The sequence below is a fragment of the Eptesicus fuscus genome, chromosome 8, assembly GCF_027574615.1.
Source record: "Eptesicus fuscus isolate TK198812 chromosome 8, DD_ASM_mEF_20220401, whole genome shotgun sequence".
NCBI classification, from domain to species: domain Eukaryota; kingdom Metazoa; phylum Chordata; class Mammalia; order Chiroptera; family Vespertilionidae; genus Eptesicus; species Eptesicus fuscus.
The window spans coordinates 83,064,409-83,081,716 of NC_072480.1; the positions used below are offsets into that span (position 1 = coordinate 83,064,409).

Below are 17,308 nucleotides of genomic sequence, written 5' to 3' on the forward strand. Positions count from 1 at the left end.
TGAATTCTTCTATTTAAGAAATAAACTATACCAATTTTGTACAAACTCTTCTAAAAAATGCAAAAAGAATAAATACTTTGCTTCTATTTGTAACACTAATATAATCTCAATTCTAAATTTTTTCAGAGAACATTACAGAACAGGAAAATTACAAATTAATATCTCATAATTATAGGTACAAATATCCTTGACATTATTAGCAAATAAAATTCAATATTTGTAAATGTATTTTAAAAGATAATATATAACAACCAACTTGAATATTTAGAAGTGCAAGGTTGTTTTAAAATTCAAAAATTAGTCTTTTTAATTTACTACATTAATGGAACAAATGAGATAATCATGTGATCATCCAGGTAAATGTAGAAAAAACTTACAAAATAATATGACTTAAAAATAAAATTTTTAACAAACTAGAACTAAAGAATATATTTAAAAAATAAACCTAAAACAAATATCATGTTCAATAGTGAAGTATAAGAGAGTTTGCTCCCGAGATAGAAACACAAACAGGATGCTCACTGTAGACCACTGTGTTCAGCATTGTGTACTGGAGGTGCTAAGCAGTGCAATAAGGTAAGAAAAGAAACAAAAGGCAAAATGATTACAAAGGAAGAGGTGAAGCTATCATTACTGACATTATGTGATTATGTAGATAAAATCTGCCAATATATAGAATCACTTTCAAAAATATAGTGTAGCTAATAGGTGAATTTAGCAAGGTCATAAGATACTAGATAAAAATTTAAAAATCAATTTTATTTCTCTATACTAGAAACCAATTTGAAAATTAAACATACCATCCTATATAATAAAAGGCTAACATGCAAATTGTCCCCACCACTGGGAGTTCGAACAACCAGGAGTTAGACATGCGCTGATCATCAGGAGGCAACGCAGAACATGGTAGGCTTTGGCAATGCAGCGCTGGCAGCGTGCAGCAATGGAGGCACTGCTGGCCCTGATGGTCCCTGATGAGAGCGGGACCATGGCGGGATGGTGGAGTAGGTGAGTGGGTGGCACCAGGCCAAGGCGGGTTCGAGGAGGGGCCCCAATCACACTGCCAGTTGCCCCACAGATCAGCCCTGATTGCCAGCCAGGCCTAGAGACCCTACCTGTGCACAGATTTCGTGCACCGGGCCTCTTGTATAGTATCAAAAACTTTAAATGCCTAGGAAAATATCTTCTAAAAGATATGCAGAACTTAAAAACTAAAAGTTACAGCGTGTTTTTGAGAGAATTATTTTTTTATCTTAAGTTTTTAATGAAAGTTGTTTTTAATATACTTTATTCCTGTATCTTCTCAATTGTTTCTTCCTTGTGTTTTCCCTTTTCCTTTCCTGCTTGGTGAGATTTGGCTTTATGTTCAAGGTTCTTTTTGCGGTCTTTGTTCAGCTTTAGTCTAGTGATAACCACCTTGCTGGGGTGAATGCCCACATGAACAGTTGTACCATTAGCTTCCCCCGCCTTGCACTTATTCAATGTAGATGACATATTTCTTCCTGTAAACCTGTACTACTTTGCCAATTTGCTGCCCTTTGTAATGTCCTCAGACAACCTGAACTTCATCATCCTTTCGGATGGATCGAACATTGTACTTCTGTCTCAGCTCTTTGCAAAGAGGAGGAGACATAATCTTCCTTTGGATGTGGGAAGGTGAATTGAAATGCTTTTTATGGTTCTTGCTCTGGTCAAAATCACAAAGGGATTGACCTTCATTTTGACCGCTTGCGCTTCTATGATGGCCACCGAGAGGAATGTTAGACTATATCACATTAATGAAGTGATAATTCAGTATTGTAAAGATACCAAATTTCTCCCAATTAATCTCAGAAATCAGCAAAATGTTTTGCTTTTTAAAAAAGCAAGTCCTGGTGGAACTTGAAAAGCAATCTAGAACTGATGTAGAGATACAAAGGCCTGAGAATGTTAAGGCAACTTAAAGAATAAAAAAGCTGAAGTACTTTTTGGCTTGATATTTTTCTGATATTAAAATTCATTATAAAACGCTGATGCAAGGATAAACAAACAGAGCAATGGAACAAAACAGAGTCCAGTAACATATGCAAAACAATTATACTTCTAGTAATACACTTGATAATATACATATGCATGTATTCACTGCTGTAGTAATCATAAATAGAAATTGGCCCCAAACTGGAAATTATCAAAATTCCCATTAGCAGCTTAATAAACAAAATATATTAAGATAAGTTTTATGTAGTACTGCAACTGAATAATTTATAATAATACTACCTACATTTTTAAAAAATCTTAAAAATTTAATGTCGAGCAAAGGAAGCCAGTCAAAGCTATAGAAATCAGGTGGTATTTATCCTGGAACAAGGAAGCAGTGATTGGAAGAGAGAGAAAATGGGTTCTGTGGCACTAGTAAAATTGCATTTTTATATCTGAGAGCTGATCATATATCAATAATCAGTTTGTGAAAAATCATCAAAAACTAAAAGCTAAATCCTATCATATTTATAAATATGTATTAATAAATATTTTAATAAAAAGTTAAATAAATCTGTATCAGCCTAAATTACTAAAGAACTCTAAACTAAAAGTTATTCCAAAGCTTTATGTGTAAGGTTTAGGTAACTATGGAATGAATGAATGATGAACATGTGAACTTACAGTCAATTAGACAAATCAAAATTTATGGAGAACTTACTGTACAAATGCAGTGATAAATGTCAAAATGAATTGACCAAAATTTCTTACTTAAGAAGTTTATAATATACAAGACATTACAAACTCATAATAGTAAGAGTATTAAATGGTGTGATATAATCAAAATGTCATATGGTAAACACCAGTAACTTGCTATAGGATAGTATCTATCTGAGAGTGGGGGGGTGGGTAAAAGGCCCATGGTAGAATGATATTGAAACAGACCTTGAAGGCTAGGTAAAATTTCATCAGCTGAAGATAAATCCAAGTTAAAGTAGTATTCCAGGGCTATTTGCTTCAATTCTCATTTTTACTTTATATTCAAAGAGATAATAGTTCATAAAATAACACATTGCTTTTTATTTTGATATCTTCCTAAGTTAGGCAAATAACACTTCCCCTCCCCCATCATAATAATATTTTCTTGTTGTTAGAATGCCTCCCATTCTGGCTTCATTTTTTGTGTGTGCACATTTCAGCTGTGTAGTTTTTGCCATTGTACTTTATCTTAGTATGTTCAAGGTCATTATTTTAAATTTTTTCTTATCTTGCAGATTGTTAACACTCATCACAATTTACACCAAGTCTATATGATGGTATAAATTGACTGTAGCATGATCAATTTCATATTTTTAACCCTCTTAGTGATTGACCATGTAGCAATTGATTGAGTCAAAAGTATAAGGATTCAGCAATCTTTATCTGTAAGAGTCAAAATGGATCATATATCAAGGTTTATATATTTTGATTGTCTCACTTTGGTATCACACTTCATCACAGTAAAATGATAAATTAGGAAAACACACTTTGCTCTATCTGAGACAAAATCCAATCTCTATGACTTTCTTACATACTGGGATACTTTTTTATTATATAATGGATGGAAGATATTTATGCCTATCCCAGGCCTGTTTGCTCTCATACCCATTGTCTGTGCCTCCTCTGCTTTATTCTGTATTGCAAACAAGGCAGAAAAGACTGCCTTGTTTCCAGCTGTCTTAATCAGTGAAGGTCCTGGTAAAAGGGTGAAGTGTGGAAATAAGAGAATATAAAGGTTTTCCTCCCCCAACCCCATTTCAGGCAATAACTTTAGGAGCAGCTGCAAGTAACAACAACAAAATGACTGAATAAGACATCCCCTTGTTGTATTCTCCTCTCAGCAACCACAATTGGTATCCATTCATAGACAAAAATGCTTTTATATGATCCAGCACCACATGCCAAAGGACCCAGGAGGATCCTTATCCCACCATGCATTAGGTATTAGACATACAGGCCTTGGTCCTCGCTGTGGACCTTGAAGTGGCCCATGACCTGGCTTCAGCCCCTCATGGGTACAGTCTGGAAGCCCCTAGAGAATGCCAACTCAGATAATCACCCATGGATAAGAGCCTTCATAGAAGTCTAGGAGTCCCGTGGAGAAATTCCAGCATACCTCTGAAACAAGCAAACGAACAAAAATCTAAGCTAGGACTCATTGGAGAGGATAAGAGGAGCAGTTTGACTTTAACCTCATAATCCCCCCTCAAGGCAGCAGCTCATTGCCAAGGAACCCTTCTGGGCCAGTGATTTTTCCTGTGGGAGAAAGTGGGTGCATATGAATGAGTGCCCAGCTTCCCCAGCTGTGTGAGACTACCAAAGAGCCCCATTTCTCTCTCACCCCACTCAGAGTAATGACGCAAGAGCTGCACAACTAGGGGATGGTGAGCAGATAGGAGAATGGCAGCCAGGGCCCACATAATATCAAAGGGATGTGGCATCGCAGACTCCACTGGGAGGTCTGCCAATTGCTGAGGCATCTCACCTGTAGATACCCCTAACAGGCTTACAGATGTCCCTAGCCCTCTGTGAGCCTCACCCATACACCCCTCCACCCAGTGGCTGGCCTCCTGTGCATGCTGCTAATAATGGCAAGAGCAAGCTTTGCAGACTAGTGAGCACACACAGAAAGCTGGCCCAAATCTGCAGGCCAGAAACACTTAGCATTGCTTTAGGGAAAACATATGGGAGGCTATTACCACCTGGTCTGATGCATTGCAGGATCCAAAGAAGGCATGCAAAGTTAGGAAATCTGCCACAGAGGAGCAAAAAGTGGGGAGCAGACATATCCATAGAGGATCTAAGTTATCTTCAGCATCTATAGCACATCTATGGTCATGTAATATTTGACAAGGGAACCAAGAATACCAAATGGGGAAAGATGATCTCTCTCTAATAAATGGTGTTGGGAAAACTGGGTTACCACATGTGCAAGAATGAAATTGGACTCCTAGCTTACACCACTCACAAAAATTAACTCAAAATGGATGAAAAATGTAAACCTAAGACCTGAAGCTAGAAAAACCCTAGAAGGAAACATAGGAAAAATCCTTTTGACATTGGTCCTGGCAACAATTTTTGAGAGATGGCACCGGAATGTAAGCAACAAAACAAAAATAAGTGAAACTGAATCACACTAAAAAAACTCTTCTAAGCAAGGAAACATTAACAAAATTAAAAGGTAACTTACAAAATTATGAGAATATATTTGCAAACCATATATCTGCTAAGAAGTTAATGTTAAATATATATATACATACACTCAATAACCAAAAAAAGTAATCACTCTTATTTAAAATGAGCAGAGGACATGAATGGACATATTGCCAAAGAAGATATAAAAATGGTCAACAGGTACATGAAAAGATGCACAATCATCAGGAAAATGTCTATCAAAACCACAAGATATCCCTTTATACCTGTTAAAAGGGCTATCACCCAAAAGACAAGAGATAACAAGTGTCGGCAGGGATGTGGAAAAAAAGACAATGCTGTATACTGTTGGTGGGAATGTAAATTGGTGTAGCCATTATGGAAAACAGTATGGATATTCCTCAAAAAATTAAAAATAGAACTACTATATGACCTAGCAAACCCACTTCTGGGTATTTATCCAAAGGAAATGAATCAAAATATCAAACAGATGTCTGCACTCCCATGTTTATTGCAGCATTATTTACAACAGCCAAGATATGAAATCTAAGTGTTCATGAATGAATGAAGAAGATGTGATATGTATTCATGTATATTTATGTACAATGTATACATGAAGATTTACATAAAGTTCTGATATGTATATATGTATATATATGTATACATGTATATTGTATATAGGTGTTCATATACAATGGAATATTATTCAGTCATGAGAAAGAAACATGCTATTTATGACAACATGGATGGAACTTGAGGGCATTCTGCTAAGTAAAAGAAGTCAGACAAGACACTGAAAGACAAACACTGTAAGATCTCACTTATATGTGGAACCTACAAAAGCTGAACTGGTAGAAATAGCGAGTAGAAAGGTAGTTTCCAGGACCTGATGGTTGGGAGAAATGGGGAGATGTTGGTTAAAGGGTACAAACTTCCAGGTATAAGATGAGTAAGTTCTGGGAGCTAATGTATAGCATGGTGACTATAGTTAACAAAACTATATTATTCACTTGAAAGTTGATGTGTCAGGGGATATTAAATGTTCTTAACACACACACACACACACACACACACACACACAGGTAATTATGTAAGGTGATGGAGATCTTTCTTAACTAACACTACTGTGGTAATAATTTCTCAATGTGTAAGTGTATCAATTTATGTCATTTTATACCTTAACCTCACACCATGATATATATCAATTGTTTCTTAATAAACCTGGGGGGGGGGGGGAGGATGAAAGAGCTGCATCTCTTTTATTGTTTCAGTTCTTTCCTATCATAAGTATTATGGTTGTAGCTTCTGCTGGGACCTCCAGATTCTTGGCTTCAATGAAACTGCCTCCTTCTTCTGTTCCCCTGATTTCCTTCTGAATGACTGCCTGCCAGTTTTTGACTTCTCAGTTCTTCTATTACCTGTATAAATAATTCCCTGCATTTAGTACTTCCTCTTCTAAATATTGTAAATACTGTTGGATTAATATATCCTGACTAATATAACTATCCATGTTTCAAATTATAACTTTACAACCATATTTTACTCACACAACCATGAGTTGATTATTTCATTAATGTCACAAGAAGTAGGAGACCAATACTCTTATTTGACACAATCGACAGATCATGAATCTGGAAATTATTGTCTTAGTTAAATTAGCCAGATAAGCTCAAGACTGCTTAGCATTTACCAACATGTCATCACATATATCTACCAAATTTATAACAAGATAGAGAATAAGATGTGCATTACTTCCCTTTTAATAGATGCAAAAACTGAGTCATAATAAGGTATCATTTTCATAGATTCTTACGGTCTAAGGCAGTGGTTGGCAAACTGCGGCTTGCGAGCCACATGCGGCTCTTTGGCCCCTTGAGTGTGGCTCTTCCACAAAATATCTGTGCAATTGAAACTTTGTGGCCCATGCGCAGAAGTCGGTTTTCAGCTCTCAAAAGAAATTTCAATCATTGTACTGTTGATATTTGGCTCTGTTGACTAATGAGTTTGCCAACCACTGGTCTAAGGGATCAAAGAGATCATCTTGAACAGGATTCTCAAATCAGGGTAATGTGTAGATTCTGTATTAGCATTTAATCTAAGTACTCTGAGAATTCTCATCCAATTATCTTCATTTATAAGTGTATAGACTGAGATCCCAAAAGATGAGAAGACTTGGCCAAACAGAAGGTTCAAAACACTTATGACTCTTGACTTCCAAAACCAAATCCAAATCAAAGCAAGGCTCCAAAACTACTCTTACACTTACCTCCAATATCCCTGTTCTTTTTCTGAAAAGACAAAGATAATTAAGTTGTTTTTTTAATCATTGATACTAAATATTCATTTCATAATGGCAATCCCTGTGTTTTATATGATTCATAATCCTTGTAAATTCTAGAACAAGGCTTTCCATTTTAGTCAGTGCATAATTACTAATTTTCTACTACATTCAAAATACCATGCTATGCACATTTATAGCCAACCAAAATTTAAATCAGGTTTCTTGCTAGATAATTTGGACTAATAGATATATGCATTTATTTAATCATTTATAAAATATATTTTGAGCACCTACAATGAAACAGACACATTATTTTATCTATTAACTAGAGGCCTGGTGCATGGATTCATGCACCAGTAGAGTCCCTAGGCCTGGCCTGTGGGGATCAGGCTGAAACTGGCTTTCTGACATCCCCCAAGGGGTCCCTGATTGCGAGAGGGTGCAGGCCAGGCTGAGGGACCCCACTGGTGCACAATTGGGGCCAGAGAGGGATGGCTGGTGGGCTCCAGGGCCCTTCTTGCCCAGTCCTGATCAACTGGACCCCAGCAGCAAGCTAACCTACCAATCAGAGCATCTGCCCCAGGTGGTCAGTGCACATCATACCAACTGGTCGAACACTCAAATGAATGGTCAGACACTTAGCATATTAGGCTTTTATTATATAGAATGGTATAGCAGTGAATAAGATAAGATAAAGATGGTCTCTGCCTTCCTAGAGCTTCTAAACTATGGAGGAATAGACATAAATAACAATTTCAGCATGCAGTAAATACTGTAAATGAAACAAACTGGACAGTGTTATGAAGAATAAAGGGTTTTAGGAATGCTGTGTACAATCATGCATATTTTACACAACACAACCCTAGGGGGCGCAATTCATATCATGGACATTGCAGATTTGTATGTTTATTAATTTTCCAGCAGATGTCAGTAAAGTGTTCTGTTCAAATAAGTTTGTATATGAAAATCATTTTCTAACTATGTAAGTAGACTCTTGAGGAAGGACTGGGTTTTTTGTTTGTTTGTTTGTTTTTTCCAGTTTGCCCAAAGACATCATGTGGACTAGCAAAGGCCCTGAAAGGGAGAAGTAACTTTGAAGAGAAAGTCAGATAAGACAATTTTGATAAAGTGACATTTAAGTTGAGATAAGTAAGAGCCAGTCATTTGGAGAGCCAGAATAAGAACACTCCAGAAAGGAAAAAAAAATACATGTGCTTAACATTATCAGCTCTTATTTTTGGTTGGTTTGTCTTGACATTATATTCTGACAATTAAAAATCATGAAGTTCTTTGTAGATGAATATAATTTTCATTAGCAGAGTCTCTGTTTTGCATGGTTTGTTTTTCCACTGGTGATGACGTAATATCCTTGCTGTCTCCCTTAAGCACACATATCCAAAGCTTTTTAAGGAAGTTGGGAATATAATCTTTCATCATATAACCTAGCCAGTTGACCTCATATGAATCAAGGAGAGAGAAAAATAATAGTAGCAAAAATTTGAGAACTTTCATGACTATTACTACCATTTCTTGAGCATTTACTAAAAACAAGGCAATATATTAAACTGAACAATTAATCTGAGCAATTGTACTAGACAATCTGACCTAATTTGTCACTACGAAGGTAACTTCCACAGTTATATATTTATCTCTTTCACCCTTCTTCCTTCTATGTACCAGGTAAGGTATTTTGCCTTTCATCTATAAAACAGTTAAAATACCTACAACTTAATGTTATTTTGATAGCTGCTAACATTTGTAAAGTGTTTATTGAATGTCAAGTACTATGCAAAGAGCTTTACTAATTTTAGCTATTTAAACCTCGAAAACCTAGATTAGCTATTGTTATACCTAATTTCCAGAGGAATCTGAGGCAAAGCATGCCTCTGATTTGTTGAGTTGGAATCCCCAAGTAGCCTGATTTCAGAACTCATGCTGTTAATTCTAACTATGGTACATGGTCTATAGAAATACTTTAATAAATGTTTGCTATTACTAGAGGCAGAATATACAGTGATAACGTGTATAAACTCAATAAGTGCAGATCCCTGCCTCCCATGTGGCTTTAATAATAACGCTAAGAGCCCTAGCTGGTTTGGCTCAATGGATAGAGTGTCAGCCTACAGACTGAAGGGTCCGGTCAAGGGCACATGCCAGGGTTGCAGGCTAGATCCCCAGTAGGGGACATGCAGGATGCAGCTGATCAATGATTCTCTCTCATCATTGATGTTTCTATCTCTCTCTCTCTCCATCTCCCTTCCTCTCTAAAATCAATAAAAATATATTTAATAATAATAACCCTATGAGAAGATATTTTAAGTCATCAAGATTTATTTAGCAAAACAGGCCAATCTATCTCAGCTACATTGTTTTATGTTTCTGTGTGCTTTCACAGAGTTTCTGACCTCCTTTGTTTCAGAAAGAAATCTTCACCTTCCCCAGTGTACTTCTCAGGGTGAAGCACTCTTCAGTGTCTCCTTAAAAATACCCGATTTTAGGGAGAAGGAGAGATAGAACTTGCTTATAATTGTCTGTATTCATCAGGTCCACCCTCCCAAGAGACTCCTACTGATGCAAGTAAATGACAAAGAACATCAATGAACAAAAAAGTCCTTTCTCTCCTCTTAGGTATTATATAGGAATACTGTTAGAATATGTAGTGTTGTATGGCAGACTTGGCAGAAATGTGTAGTTCTGAAGTACAAGGAAAACCCACATCATATATTAATTTGATAAAAAGACAATTCAATGCCAAGAGACTATTTAGACATGTCATTTTATTAAACATCATAAACTCTGCTGTGTTATAGGCACAGTGGAACCAATAAACCATTAATATGGCATCAAGCAATAGCCAAGAGCAGAGTCTGAACCAGCTTTGATCAAGAGCAGGTGTGAGCACAAAGCAGAAAGTAAATTGTTCAATCAATTAATGGGAATGGAGTTAAACAGTCTTGTCTATCAGTAGGTGATAAATCATTGCATCTCAGAGGGAAAGACTATAATAATTCCATAACAAAGCTCAGTGATTCTAAGCACTCTGTGGTAAATGTTTTATCAACCTCAGCCTGGCATCTCTGTCCCAAGAGTCAATTTGTACTTTGTGTGTTCAGCCCAAATCAGTGCCCAGAAAAGAAGATTTCAGTGAAAGGGACCTGTGAGCAAACCTCCAAATGTTCACATACCAGATTTGGGTAAATACCCACAAGTTCAGTGGCTTATATTAACCATTGAAACATGAAAAGCCATGCTAGAATATGTGAGAATAGGTGTCTGGGGTAGAACTAAATAAGCCCGTCAGAGAAACTAGGAAAATTAAGTCCCTCAAGGAAATAGGCATCCAGATATTTTCAATTATTTTAAATAAAATATTGAGAGGTATTTTTTCTTTTGTTTCTAGACTGTTGTGCTCCAGAATCTCTAAATATGGGAATTTAAAACTGAGAACTCCCTCTGGCATTGCAGCTAAAATCCCAAACGAGCACCCTGAAAAGGCAGGGCTCTCACTTAGAAATTTAAAAATCACAAAGCAGACCTCAACCTACTTAGATCATTTGAAAATGGGCTCTTTTTTTGTTCTCTTGCTTTTGTCATTTTCATCCAGCTCTCCAGGTCGACAATAATTACCTCAATATGCTTACTGAAATTCTGCCAAGAGAGCCAGCTTCTACCCAGACTCTGGAACTAATCTCTAACCTAAATGAAGAACATCCATGAATTGCTGAAGTGTGGCAGTAACTCACTAGCTCAACCTCAAGGTCAGTCTTACTATCCAGTCTTTCTGACCTTGGTAATAAGCTTTCTGATAACTGGATTCTTGCCATGTTCTACAGTTATAATGAAGTTGGTACCTTGAACTCCTGAATATCAGTGGCCAGATTGTATCCCTGAACCTTAATTTCCCCAATATTTGTTTTGTATCTACATATGTCACCAACCTATTTGTATGTATTGTTTATTGCTCTGCATTAGCTTTACCTGCATAGAATTTTCTCTCACACACTAACTCTCAGCTTTTGATTAAGTTTTTATTCTTTCTTTTCTCCCTTCCAAACATTTATTGACTGTATATTTGGAACTGAAGTTAGAGAGAGAACCAAATTCCTAAACTTTAGAGGAACTGTATCAACATCAAAATTTAGATTTTGAATAAAATCAGGAAACTGCCTAAAATTTAGATTCTATTGTACTCCATATAGGAACTGAAGCTGAGACCCTAAAAAGACACTACATATGTTTCTTAAAGTTGATAAGCCTAGAGTCTTAATTGATAGCCTCTCCTAATGATGTTCACATTGCTAACTAATTTGACTTGAATTGGTTTCCTTTTTTGTCTATTTTGCCTTATCAGAGTAAGAGTTCATCATGAATTAATCTCTGCATTAAGGAAAAACTATTTGGTAATTTTGATCATAGACATATAAACTTGTTCCCTGATTATGATAGTTTTTTTTTAATTTCAATTAGAATATTTGCTTTAGGCTCTGTTCTGTTGTGCCCTTTGCCAAATGAAAGTGTGAGGTTTTCCACAAAGGTATTTCCACAAAGGAATTTTAGAGACTCACCCAGTATTCCACCCAATGGATTCTAGCTCTGAACTTGATTAACAACACATGCATTTATAGTTAAACTCAGAAATTATAATCCTTCACAATAAAAGGATAACTATCTATTTTCTTATTTTCCTTTCTTGCTGTGACATTTGTCCACGTTTCTCAAGCCAAGTGCAGTCTAAAGAGTTTAGTCTCTGTTGTTGTGAGGAAACTCTCAAGCCAAAACTGATCCAATGTCTCTCTCTCTCTCTCTCTCTCTCTCTCTCTCTCTCTCTCTCTCTCTCTCTCTCTCTCTCTCTCTCTCTCTCCATCTGTCATCTCCTTCTACACATACATACACTTCAAATTTCATTCACTCCTTTAAATAGAAGATAAAGTTGAAAAGCAACAAAAACACAAGTGCAGTTCCTCTGTGTTTTTGTGCTTTGGCCATGATGGAAGAGACATCCAGAACTGCACATCTACAGCTACACACTTTAATGAGAAGCAAGCATTGTGCATTAGATCATTAATAGTTAACTTTGAAAATTATGGATTTTACCAATTAGCAAGTTGTTGATAAACACATTCCTTATTCATGGAAATGGATTTGATTTTCTTCACCAAACCATCAGTTGCCTTATTCAGTTACCTTAGAAATAAAGAACCTGGAATTATTCTGGGCCCTGGGGTGAGTTTGTAAAAAGTTTTGTATCTCTAGAAAAGAAACTAGATTTTCAGTCAGAGGACATGAGGTTGAAGCTCAGTCCCTATGTGCTTTAATTTTATGCTACTATACAAGATAGTTCACCTCTCTGTGGCCTGGCATTTGAATATATTTAGAGGTTATTACCAATTAATAATAACTGCTATGTAAATTTTATTAGACTTTGCAATTTTTAGTACATTTTTATTGTGGTAAAATATGTATAACAAATTTAACATCTTAACAAATTTTATCTGTACAGATCTATCGCATTAACTACATTCACATTATGTTCAAAGACCAGTACCATCTAGTTTCAGAAATATTTCACCTTTCCCAACTGAAACTTGGCACCTGTTAAACAATAACTCCCATTGCCCACCATCCCAGCCCCTGGAAACCCTGTTTCCATAAATTTGACTATACTAGGAGCTTCACTAAAAGGCACCATACAATAATTTGTCCTTTTGTGATGGGCTTATTTCACTTAGTTTAATGTCTTCAAGGTTTATCCATGTTGTAGCATGTGTAGAATTTTCTTCCTTTTTAAGACAATAATATTACTAGAGGCCTGGTGCACAAATTTATGCATAGGTGGGGTCCCTAGGCCTGGCCAGCAATCAGGGCCTATCAGGGCCAGGCCAATTGGGGCCTGCCAGCTGTGGGGAGGGGCTGCAGGCCAACTGGGGCCTGCTGGCTGGGGGGAGGGATGGGGTGCAGGAGGTTGGCCGCCAGCCCCGAGGAGGCAGCTGGCCTTGGCACCCCTGGGAAAGGGACTTCGTCCACCGCCACCCACCCCTGATTCCCCATTCAAGCCCAGGGCCCAAAGGCCCCAGCAGGGTCGGGAGAGGTGGCGACAGTCACTGGGATGGGTGCAGAAGGAATGGACACCAGATACCAACGCTGATGCCTGGCCACAGGAGGTTGGCTGTGGGAGTGCACTGACCACCAAAGGGCAGCTCCTGCATTGAGCGTCTGCCCCCTGGTGGTCAGTGTGCGTCATAGCAACTGGTCTATCAGTCATTCCAGTCATTCTGGTCGTTCGATCATAGGTCACTTAGGCTTTTATATATATAGAAACTGTACATTGATATACCACATTTGTGTATCCATTTGCCTGCTCAGAAACTCTTGGAGTGTTTTCACCTCTGGGGTATTGTAAATAATGCTGAGGAGAATACAAGTGTTCAAATATCTATTGGAGTTCCTGTTTTCCTTTTTTTTTTTTTTTTTTAAGTATATCTATATTCAGAAATGGAATTGCAGGGTCATATGGTCATTCTGAGTTTAATTTTTTGAGGAATTACCATACCACTCTCCTTTTTGAGTTTTAAATAAGATGATCTCTGAAACTTTTATTCTCTATAAAATATTAGGTTAGGTGACAGCATAGTCTGTGTTTTTAGATAATGCTTGGAGAATCTCTTCTTTAGAATTTTTCTTTTATCTGAGCCTCAGAATTGTCATAAAGTGAGGATCTTAATATAGACCTTGCAAGTTTGTTGTGAAGTTTAAATATAATAATTGTAAATTAAACTTCTAAAAGTTGTTGGTACAGGTTAACATTGGTCAAATATTGGTGATTTTATATACCTCCACCTATACCTGTGTAAATATTTATTTGCATTTCCAGACCCACTCCCTGTATTTTGACATATACTCTGCTCTGTGTCCTGAGAGACAGAGTTGCATGAACAGCTCTCCTGCTATTTGGCTTTCAGTTAATTCAGAAGGGACAGGCAGTAGATTGCAGGGCAGAGAGTATGTTTGGGATATTTATTCCCCAGATTTCTCATTGCCAGATGACAGTTTGGCCAGCAGCTGCATTCCTCCAGTAATCCCATAGCTCTTCCCAGGTGGCCTCCTAAAACTATAGCAATAGCTTCAGCTTTATCCATATTTTCGCTCCTTCAGGCCTCAGGGAGCTAATAGCTCTCGGACATTGAGTCCCAGGATGCTCCACCATCATTTGTTGGCTTTTCTTAAACATATCCTCACTTAAATAATTTTTTTATTAAACTCCTCTGAATTATCCTGTTTGAGTGTGCCATGTTTTGCCTGCAGGGACTCAAACTGATACAATATTTAACATCTTTGATATACTAGGATTGCCTTGCTTTTTAATAATTGCTCAACAAATGGTAGTAACTGTCATGAAAAGGACTGTGATTTTTTTTTGTTGCTATTATTTCTCTCTGTCTTTGGTTAACCATATTTCTCATCTCAGGTCAAAATTACTCAAAGTCTGGTGGCATGACCTCCAAGTAGCCAACAAGATGAAAACAAAAGAAAGGAAGCTGAATCTAGCTCCTGAGTCCTTAATCCTTTCTTTTTTAAATTTAAATTCTTTATTGTTTAAAGTGTTACATGAGTCTCCTTTTTCCCCCATCAACTTGACTTCTCCCCAGCCACTCCTATACTTCAGCACATGCCCTCACCCCCCTACTGTCTGTGTCCATTGGTTATGCTCATATGCATGCATACAAGTCCTTTGGTTGCTCTCTTACCCCCTTACCCCCTGTTTTCCCTCATAGGTTGGACAGTCTGTCCGATGCTTATATGTCTCTGGTTCTATTTTTGTTAATCAGTTTATGTTGTTCATTATATTCCACAAATGAGTGAGATCATGTAATATTTATCTTTCTCCAACTGGTTTATTTCACTTAGCATAATGCTCTCCAGTTCCATCCATGATATTGCAAATGGTAAGAATCTCTTCTTTTTTTACAGCCGCATAATATTCCATTGTGTAGATGTACCACAGTTTTCTAATCCATTCCTCTGCTGATGGGCACTTAAGCTGTTTCCAAATCTTAGCTATTGTAACTTGTGCTGCTATGAACATAGGGGTGCATATATCCTTTCTGATTGGTGTTTCTGTTTTCTTGGGATATATTCCTAGAAGTGGGATCGCTGGGTCAAATGGAATTTCCATTTTTAATTTTCTGAGGAAAGTCCATACTGTTTTTCACAGTGGCTGCACCAGTCTTCATTCCCAACAGCAGTGCAAGAAAGTTCCTTTTTATCCACATCCTGGCCAGCATTTGTCCTTTGTTGATGATAGCCATTCTGACAGGTGTGAGATGGTACCTCATTGTCCTTTTGACAATGAGTCACTGTCAGATGATCAGTGACTTTGAGCATGTTTTCATATGTCTGTTGGCCATCCTTATGTCCTCTTTTGAAAAGTGTCTATTTATGTCCTTTGCCCATTTTTTGATTGGATTGTTTATCTTCCTTTTGTTAAGTTGTATGAGTTCCCTATAAATTTTGGAGATTAAGCCTTTAGCAGAGATAACATTGGCAAATATGTTCTCCTATGCAGTGGGCTTTCTTGTTGTTCTTAACCCTTTCTTTGTTCCATTATCCTATATAATAAAGAGGTAATATGCAAATTGACCATCACTCCAACACAAAAGATGGCCACCCCCATGTGGACACAAGATGGCCGTCAAAAGATGGCCAGCAGGGGAAGGCAGTTGTGGGCGATCAGGCTAGCAGGGGAGGGCAATTGGGGGCGATCAGGCCTACAGGGGAGGGCAGTTGGGAGTGAACAGGCCTGCAGGGGAGGGCAATTGGGGTGACCAGGCCTGCAGGGGAGGGCAGTTGGGGGGAACCCAGGCTTGCAGGAGAGGGCAGTTGGGGGTAATTGGGACAGCAGGGGAATAGTTAGGCTTCGATCAAGCTGGCAGGGGAGTGGTTAGGGGCAATCAGACAGGCAGGCAGGCAAGCAGTTGGGAGCCAGCAGTCCTGGATTGTGAGAGGGATGTCCCAGATTGGAGAGGGTGCAGGCTGGGCTGAGGGACACACACCTCCTCCCCCGTGCACGAATTTCATGTATCAGGCCTCTAGTTAGAAAATAATTTATTTGAGAAGCTAAACAACCCAAAGGTTACTTTTGGTTTCCATTTAAGGAAAGAGATTGACCTCTTGTTGAAGATGAACTGTCCCTCACCCAATAGGTGTCAATAAGTGGAAGAACCTAATTGCAATACTAGTTCAGACAGAATAATGGCAAGGATGGATTTACTGTGAACTGTTGAATCTTAAGTTGTAGGACCCCTCACTTATAAAAGCTCCTTTCAAGACTGGCAGGAGGCCAAGAACTGTGTACATAAGGTCATATGTGTTTGTAAATTTGCAAAAGTAAGACAAATTACTCTTTCCACTGCGCCTTCCCTACTATTACATTTTCTCTTATGATGGGTAAAATTGAAATAGCTGTGGATATTTTGTGGGATATGACTAAGAGCAAGTTGAACTGGGCATTCATTGGGTTTAATGGGAGATGTTTATGCTGTTTAATAGTATTTCTCAGTAAAGTTAATTTACTGCTAGCTATTCCATAGAAAAAAAAATTGCTCTGGGAATTCTATTTCTAGCCACTTTGCTGACTCAACCACTGTGACATTAAGATGCAAAAATAGAGGATGTATCACAATATAAATGTGTTCTTCAACACCTGGCACAGAAATCTGTGAATTGTGGCGGGAAAACGAGATTTGCAAATATGAAGCTAGAAGCTTATTTATATAAAAATTCTTTCAATCATCAGACAAGTAAAATTTTAAGCAGAGAACTTAGTTCCTATCAATGTCTATTCAAGACAGGAATATATTAGGTAATGCAACATAAAAAATT

At 37.6% G+C, this 17,308-nt stretch overlaps 1 pseudogene; it reads right to left on the reverse strand.

The window, feature by feature from the left end:
* Positions 1-1,287: 1,287 nt before the first annotated feature.
* LOC103290271 (60S ribosomal protein L26-like) lies at positions 1,288-1,719 on the reverse strand (annotated as a pseudogene).
* Between the last annotated feature and the right edge of the window lie 15,589 nt (positions 1,720-17,308).